Raw genomic sequence first — 9614 nt, 5'->3', positions numbered from 1 at the left:
AATAATAAGTAGGTAATTAAGTAAATAATAAGTAAGTAAGCAAGTAAAAAAAATTAATTTGTTCTTAAGTGTGACGTTAGCAGAAAACTTGGCTATCTGAGGTTTGGTTGAGTTTCTGGTTTCCTTTTTAATCATAAAATACTTTTTCAAATTTTTATTTCTCAACATTTTGACTTCAATCTCAAAAAAAAAAAAAAAATATATATATATATATATTTTTTTTTTTTTTTTTTTTTTTTCTTTCTCTTTAAGTCTAAGACTAGTGACCCTGAAATTTTTCCACTGGCTGAAAGGTAATTCCTGAAATATTTAAATAAAACCTTTAGACCTAATTTACAGATTAGGATTAGTACAGAAGTGAATTATGGCTACGGTAATAATAATAATAATAATTCTCACAGATTTCCAATTTTAATCTCAGAATTCTTACAAAAATGTTAAAATTCAGATAAAACATCTGTCTGGCTCTAATCTTCTTGCGTACTAATTGAGTTGGACAATTATTATTTAAATATCTGGACTTTATATTTAATCTGTTGCTTTCCCACGATAAGTAAAAACATCAGCGTTGTAATAAATGTCTTTCGGTGAAACATTTTAATGAAACACGTTTAACTCTTGCTCCGGTGTTTCTTCGAAGCTCCTGTGTGGAAACGGCTCCGCTCACAAAGAGTCAGTTAACGTGTTTTCATAAAGACTAAAATCAGAATGAAAGCTCCTGACGTGCCCCGACACCTGCAGCTGATGTGTAATTATCTGCAGATACCGTTCCTTAGAATAACGAGATGCTTTTACAGGCAGCGCAGGGACAATTACGGCAAAGCAAAATAAAATTAATCACAGTGGAAATCCCCTCATAGCAGACTAAATATTATAATTTGACCTCCTCGGCTGAAGAGAGGCTGTTTATTGCCACTCCGGTGTAAATCTGCTGGAAAGGCGGCGGGCGCAGAATCTTCTCGCCAGCATCGCGTCTGCTTTGAACAGGAAGTTGCGGCACGCTAAGACTGCCGTCTCTGCAGCTGTGGGGTTCTGTCGGGGCGTCGTAATGAGAAATCGACTGTCTGCAGATCAGCTGCGGAGACGCTGTAACGAGCTACGAGCGCTAATGCTTGAGGATCAGTTGCACTGGATGAGGCAGCTTTATCCAGTTATTAGGGTAATGTAATGGAGTCTCCTAATCCGAACCCACCAAACCCTTCCACCGTAGGGGGCACAATGGCGAGGCAACACGTTACTCCAACACAAAGCTGACTTCTCGGCTAATGTAGCAGGACGCCGAGGCTCAGGGCCGGTTCACACAAGTCCTTCACAGTATCTCCCATAAAATGATTTTCTCCTTTCTGTCTCCCCCATTTCCCCTCGCTAACTCTCCGCCTCAAACAAACGCTGTGCTGGCAAGGCACATTCTACGCTCCTTAATGCTAAATTAAACCCCGGCTCTTTTATTTAAAATAAGGAGAGGAGAAGAAGAGAGGGAGCGCTGACAATCTTGATTAGGCGGAGGGGAAAGAAGAGGAGCAGAAATTAAAACGGTATTAAGAAAGAAACAGAACATTGCAGTAATGCCATCCGGCACAATTGGTGCTAATTGGCAGATAATCCAGGAGCTCTGGGCCGCCTAATGCCGGGTCCAGCTTCGGAACAATCCGGGCCTCTTGTCTCCCCCCCTCAGCAGAGTCCTACAAACCACGGGACGGGGTCAGAGCAGAGAGGAGGAGGAGGAGGAGGGATTAGCACCAGCATTGTTGGATCTTTCCACTGGAACATGACCTTGACGAGAGTTTGGTTCATCCCCCACCCGCCCTCCTCCCAGTCCCTCCACATATTCCAGCAGAAGGAACTTCAACAGAGCGCAGTTGGACAAAAGAAACCCCCATAATAAAACCTGACGTTCCAACTCCTAACCAGAGGAAAACCCTCTTCTACTGTATTACACGACCCGCCTTTGTCTCTGATTAGGACTACGAGTGGAGCTAATCAAATGTATGATTTGTGCTCGAACGCAACGTAAACACGGCGACGCTGGAATGAAAACTGTTTGTCCTGGATGCTGAGAGTCTTAGAGCAACAGTGGCGCTAACGCCCCGGGCTCACAAACAGCTGCTCCAACCACAACAATGACGTGCGAGCGTGCCAGAACGAGGCAGGCCGTCCACAGAGCTGTGGGAAAGCCTGTAAATGTTGTGTGTTTTGAAAATGGTTCTGATAATCTTTTCCCTAATCCCTTAATTGGGAGTCAATGTGGTCTCCTGCGAGCGCGCAAAGCCTCCGAATGGACGGAGGAGGAGACGCGAGGAGTTTCTCAAAGGGCGCCGTGTACACCTGGGCGACGAGGGCGCTTTTCAGCACTCCGAGGAGGCCTCTCGAGCAAGTCCTTGGCTGTGAAGGTTCCCATGCTGAAAGCACTACCTTTTAAGGTACATCCGCGCGGGACGTATTTCCGCGCCGCGTTTGAAGAATTCCCCCATTTGCATGAAAAAAAGCGGCTCTGTAAAACTGTAACTTGTGAGCTGATCAAAAGCCGGAGGCCGCTCTCGAGTGGACGGCTCTTTCCTTCTGACACAAAAGAGGCTCTCTGGAGGCGCCTCCACGGCGGTGGCCTTGGAGGTTAGGAAAACGTAGAGGCTCAGACCATACGGGACAATCCTCCAGGGTCCGGACAACACTTGAGTCTGCGGCAGGAGAAAAGAGGCGATTTGCCACCGCGGCTCGAGCCCTGCTGACATTCCAGACGAGGGCTCAGACTCGTCGTACGGTTTTTATTGACGTGGGGGGTGCAGCTGTGTAGATGGATGTTTGGAAAGTTGGCTTGTTTTAAAAAGCAGCAACTGGAGAAAGTTCAGGAATGATCCGAAGGCCCCGTCCACACTGCTCCAAATGTTTTTTTAAAAACAACTTTTCTGCTGCGCTTGCACCGCCTGATGTTTTTTCAAAACGTGAACAGCGTTGTTTCTGGTGAACATGCACGGACCCAAGATTTAGTTTTGTCCAACATCGTGACGCAGCGGCTGTTTTACACGCACTCATCATCACTTTGTGGCCTAAAACTAAAACAACGGTTTTCACTGTTCTTTCTACATCAGTCGCACTTTTTTCCTGTTGGCAAAATGTTGGTTAATAAGAAACTTTAAACATTATTTAAATAAAAACAACAGTTGTCAAAGCCAGTTTTAATTATACAGCACGTTGATTTTGACCAAAGTTCTTAAACTAAATTATAGGATCAAATAAAAAGCCGGAGTTAAAAGAACATCCAAGGGAAGTAAAATGTCCTGAGTCGTGCAGTTTTTGTTGATTAAATTTTGAACCTGTTCAAAAACTTTGTGTGGAAAATCTTTGAAACAGTCCCGGCTTTGTCACGATCCAACGTTGATCAGTTTAGTTTCTGTTATAATAATTTAAAAAGTCCAAATCTTATTTTCTAAAGTGTGTTCCAGTGGGTTAACGATGATAAAGTGGGTACAAGGCGGGTCAGAGTGGGTACGACGTAGGAAATAAAACTAGTGCACGGCCCCAAATACAGTTTGGTTAAACGGGACGACATTTTTAAATGTCAGATGTACAAAACAGTTTGACCACTCGCTGGCTGCAGACACGGTGCAACCGGAACACAATACTCTTCAAAATTATTATTTTATTTTTTGATATTTTAATCTAGTTTTGCCTAAGAAGCTGGCACAGCTGAGAAGAAATGTTAATGATATGAAATAAAATAAAAACTCTTCAGCGATGATGTTTTTCCTCTGATTTTAAAGAAGTCAGTGAAGAATTGATCGCCACCTACTGGTGTGGCGTAGGTACTGCAGCGTTCGACTGCGTAGACAAAAATAAACGTAGAAATAAAGTTCAGAATAACGCAGACTGTTTTTCAGATGACTAATTTCAGAGAGGCTGTAAACATTTTTTTAAAGAATGTAAAACTTAAAGCCTAGCAATGCTAAAGATATTAAACGTCTCCTGCTCCCAGTCTTTGGCTGAACATATAATCTTCAGAAGAAGCAGCTGGCACAGCTGAGAAGAAATGTTAATGATATAAAATAAAATAAAAACTCTTCAGTGATGAGGTTTTTCCTCTGATTTTAAAGAAGTCAGTGAAGACTTGATCGCCACCTACTGGTGAGGCGTAGGTACTGCAGCGTTCGACTGCGTAGACAAAAATGAACGTAGAAATAAAGTTTTCAGAATAACGCAGACGGTGCTTCAGATTAATTTCAGATAGTTAAACGTTTTTAAGGCCTAGCTTTGCTAGAGAAATTAAACATCTCCTGCTCCCAGTCTTTGGCTGAACGTACAATCTTCATAATAATAATAATAATAAGCTGGATCATCAGTATTGTAACATTAAAGTTCTTTGTGTTGTGCTCCAGCTGCGTGCTCCGCCCGGCTCTGCTTGTTCGGAAACTGTTTTTGCAAAACATCCGTCGCTCGGGACTGAGGAGCATGTGGGGCTCGGTCCGGTCCCACCTCTCTCCCGCTCTGTGACTCAGCTGGTTTCACTTAGAGAAGACGGAGAGAGCGGGTCACGGGGTCGCACCGTGACCTCATCAAATTAGCCCCAACCGAGTGAGGTGTTTAGCGCGAGTTAAAACAAGTAATCTGAAGGACATTAAATGCAAATGCGACGGCCATATGCCCACTTCAAACGCGGTAGCTCCCGTCCAGCTGCGCCCCTCCACCGGCGTGCACAGCCAAACTATTCTCGGGTCTCACGCTGTTTGGGGGTGGGGGTGTTAAGATGACAACGAGTTTCTGTCATCCTGACATGTGCAAAACATTTCAGCTGATGGCCGAGCTCTTTGATAAGAAGCCCCCTCTGCTTTCAGAAACAGATACCTCGCATCAAATCACTTTTCTGAGTCGGAGAGCAACGAGGAGATGATTACGATCCGGGAGTTCAGAGAGGAGTAAAACCACCATCAGTGTAATACTTCGTAAACGCTGCACCATGTGCTCCTGTTAGTGGGAGCGAGGGCCGGGCCGGGCCGTGGAGATTATGGGTGAAGAGTGATTTTGCCCCCTCGGGCGGCGGCCGGGCTGGGAACATGTGGCAGCTCATATGTGCTAATAAGCACCTGTGGAGGAGGAGGAGGAGGAGGAAGGAGAAAAGCCCCGCAGGGCTCGACAGCAGTGCCACCTGCACAGACCTCCACCGTGCTCCGAGTCGGAGAAACATGACGAACATAACGAGCACTCGGGCAAACGACGCCTTCGCTCCTCAGTCGTCGCTCATTCGCCTGCGCGTGTTTAATACCAACATTTGAAATGAGTTCAAGTATCTTTACTGTTGTTGCTGTTTTTAATCTGTCATTTTGTGCTAATCGATTCTTCGGACGGTGGTTTAAATTACGTTTACGTGCATCGCTTCCTGTTCCAAGAAGTTTCCAACAGCTCGAGTGGATTTAAAGGAAAGTTTGCTGCATTTTTATACAAAAAAACACGAGTAGCAGCTGCGGCGTTTGGCTGTACTTCATAAAGTACACAAACCCAACGTGTAAGACTCTGCTGGTGTGAAACTGGAGGCCCGTGGGCCAGATCTGGTCCTGCTGTCCCTCGTGCGGTCATTGAGTACAAGTTGTTTGCTAGTTTGCCCATTTTATTCATAGTTTGAGTGACATATGTCAATCATTCATCAGTTCCCAAATCAAAATAAATAGATGTTAACATTATTATAATATTTACAGTTTAGCTGCTGATCTTGCCAAAATGACGTCTTCTTCAGTGTATGAACAGGATTTTAAAATGTTTTATTATAAACCTTTCTGTGAAGTGTTTATAAACTAATAAATCACTGTTTATAAAGTATTAATAAACGCTTTATAAATGCATCCTGACTGTAAAGTTGTAGCAAAATGAATTCCTTCATGAATGTTTTAGAAAGTGTAAAGGAAATCATGAATGACTTATTATTAATAAAGCTTTTAAAACTTTACAAGATTTGTACAACCAATAAAAACTAAATTATAAAACATTAATAAACAGTTTATAAATGTATCCTAACTGTAAAGTTGTAGCAAAATGAATGCCTTCATAAACTCATCAATGACTTCTTATTAATAAAGCTTTTTAAGACTTTATGAGATGTACAACCAATGAAGACTTAATTTATAAAACATTAATAAACAGTTTATTAATGAACCCTTATTGAAAAGCTGTACCCAAAGGAATGCTCTTATAATTGTGTTCATTAAAGTGTTTTAATGTCAAATACAATCTTGTGTATAACCAATTTATAAAGCTGTTTAAAAGTATAAATGAGTTGATTTAAAAGGTGTTTTATTGCTTCATATGGTGTTTTTTTTTATTTAACCTTGAATTTATTAACCCGTTAATAACTTATTCATGGAGCATGAAAGAAATCCTCTTTAAACATATCCTTAATGTACAGTTGTCAAAGTGTATAAGTGCTTTTTTAAAGGCTAAATAAAGTTTTGTAGACTTAAATACATCTTATTAATAAAGCTTTAATAAATCCTTTTTAAACTGTAAAATAATGGTGTGTTTTTAAGTTTAAATTATTTTTATCAGTAAGTTCTTGTTTAAAATCGGAGAAACGATGGTTCACAATTCATTCAGAAACCAAAGTTTATTTGTCGATTTAAAATTCATAAAACTTGATTGTTTTAGTTGAAGTTTTTAATGTTTCCCTCCCGTCCTGGAACTGATTTTGCCGTTTCAAAGACGCAACAAGTTATAAAACGTGTCATGAGCAGCACATTCAGGCCCGCGGAGGCTTGTTGAAGAAGACGGTCCCACTTGTTGGTGCAGTTTGTGCCGCGCAGTTTCATCCGCCGCCTCCTCGAGAACGGAGAACCGCTGCTCACGAGAAGCAAAAGACGGCGTTCTCCTGTCACTCAAAACATACGTTTAGGCTTATGACCATAAAACAACACATTTAGAGTAATTTTCTTTTATTTTCAAGTGGAAAGTGTGAGACGGGTTTTATCAAGAAGCTCTCGAGTTTCTCCGCACCAGACACCTTGAAGCAGAAAAGTCCCGCTCTGCCAGGAAAGAATCTCAGTGGGATGTTTTTATGTGAGAAATGAGCAAATACCTACACGTTGACTTAAAGAATCGACAGTTGGAATCTCGCTCTCCCTCACATGACAAGCTCTCAGTAAACCTCCATACAAACCTGCCAGTATTTAGAAGATATGCACGTCTGTAATCTGCAGAGATCCGCTTCAGGCCTCGACTGACACACTTTATGGACTCTTCAACGGCCGAACGCAGAGAGTTAATCAGCCTCGGGTGATTTATGGGATTTCATATTCATTTCACATCTGGAATCCATATAAACGGATATTTAGGACACTACTTTAATACTCTCTGCATACTTTGTTGACAATCGGACCGTCTCACCACAAATATCAGCGTCTTTACGACTCGAGAGCCAAGATCGGGCGGTTCAACCGTGAAGCAATAACTTTAAAACACACTGACTCAACTTTTCAGGCAATTTTAGGATTCTTAAAAGTGGCAAGTGGATAAAACATTTATATTAATTTCTGTTCAACATCACAGGAAATTAGACTTTTATCCAGAAACTAGAATACCCCTGATCAGAACGCTTCCTCGTGTAATAACTCTGCCTGTTCTCGTTATTCCTAAAAGTTTGCTAATAAAATTTCCCAATTTAAATTTTAATTGAACAACAGATTATTTTCTAGAGGGAGGCTGATAATAATTTTCTGCCCGGTTAAAGGATGATTGAGAAAATTAGCTTCTGTCAGCAAAAAAAAAAAACAGTTATCGAACACATTATTAGATATACGCACGTTTCTTTTTATTTTTTATTTTTTTTGAGCTCCTAACTCTCTCAGTTCAGCGTGTAAACATGAAATTAATCCTCATCATCAGTAAAATGTTTAGGTCTGTTTGATTCCTTTAAACAATAATAAATGTCTCTGTCTTTTCATTATTTACAGTCACTTCACTCCGTTTCTTTCCTCGTTCGACAAAGACCGTTCTTTCTGCTTCTTCCGTTCTGCACCTGAGAGATACTGATGCAATTAACTGCATGAACACATTTTACCTTTGAGCAGACGTGATCGGAAAGCAGCAGGTCTATTAAAACCTGGTGTTTATTGAATGGTTTGCAGTGGAAGAGTTTACAAAACACAAAAACTTTTTTAATATTTAACAAAAAAAGGCACAAATATACAGTGGTGGTCCTAGGGGGTGGCACAAAGTGGCAGCTGCTGATGTAAATATAACATGTTGTCACATTTGTAGGTTGAATAATATAATTGTTTATTGATACTGAATATCTGCTCAAGACCTCAGTCAATGGTTTTAGAGTTCACACACATTCCTCTTGCATTTCAAAATGGTTTCACCAACTGGGGCGAGAAATTTCACCAGTAACAGTTTCAGGATCAACCATCTCCTGGTGCTTTTTTAATTTATTTATTTATTTTACCCCTGAGGCACAACTTGTCAGTCCTGAGAGTTTCCTCAACTCACACATTTGAAAAAAGGTCTTCTGGAAAACGTCAAATTTAGTGGTTCTTTCTCAAACGGTTGAAAGAACGGAGGTTGACCCTCAAACAGACAGATTTGTCATTTTGACCTGGTCCGTTGCTAAAATGATACTTTGTATCGTCTAATCTCAAACACATCGGTTTAGTTTTGTTTAATGTAATTCATGCAAATTATATACATGGACTAATAAGACGAGAGTGATTGGGACGGCACAACTTCTTGCGACGGTCCTAAGACCGGATACGTGGGTAGGAACGTAGATCGATCGGTAAATTGAGAGCTTCGCCTTTTGACTCAGCTCTCTCTTCACCACGACAGACCGGTACAGCGCCCGCTTCACTTTAGAAGCTGCACCTATCTGCCTATCGATCTCACGCTCCATTTTTCCTCATTCGTGAACAAGACCCCAAGATACTTGAAGTCCTCCACTTCGGGTAGGACCTCCTCCCTGACCCAGAGAGGGCACTCGACCCTTTTCCGGCTCATATTACAACAGTTTTACTGTATTGTACAACAGAGTTACTGTATTATACAACAGCCGTACTGTATTGTACAACTGTATTGTACAACTGTATTGTACAACTGTATTGTACAACAGATTTACTGTATTGTACAAAAGTCGTACTGTATTGTACAACAGTTTTACTGTATTGTACAAAAGTCGTACTGTATTGTACAAAAGTCGTACTGTATTGTACAACAGTTTTACTGTATTGTACAACAGCCGTACTGTATTGTAAAACAGTTTTACTGTATTGTACAACAGATCTACTGTATTGTACAACAGCCATACTGTATTGTACAACAGTTGTACTGTATTGTACAACAGTTTTACTGTATTGTACAACAGCCGTACTGTATTGTACAACAGCCGTACTGTATTGTACAACAGTCGTACTGTATTGTAAAACAGTTTTACTGTATTGTACAACAGATCTACTGTATTGTACAACAGTCGTACTGTAATGTACAAAAGTCGTACTGTATTGTACAACAGTTTTACTGTATTGTACAACAGCCATACTGTAATGTACAACAGTTTTACTGTATTGTACAACAGCCGTACTGTATTGTACAACAGTTGTACTGTATTGTACAACAGTTTTACTGTATTGTACAACAGCCGTACT

The 9614-nt window shown here is 40.9% G+C and overlaps 1 pseudogene; it reads right to left on the bottom strand.

Moving 5' to 3' along the window:
• Positions 1–9614, bottom strand: part of LOC119421840 — a 12445-nt pseudogene that overhangs the window by 2473 nt on the left and 358 nt on the right.

The sequence above is a fragment of the Nematolebias whitei genome, chromosome 1, assembly GCF_014905685.2.
Source record: "Nematolebias whitei isolate Nwh7 chromosome 1, NemWhi1, whole genome shotgun sequence".
NCBI lineage: Eukaryota > Metazoa > Chordata > Actinopteri > Cyprinodontiformes > Rivulidae > Nematolebias > Nematolebias whitei.
This window is presented reverse-complemented; position numbering and strand designations above follow the sequence as displayed.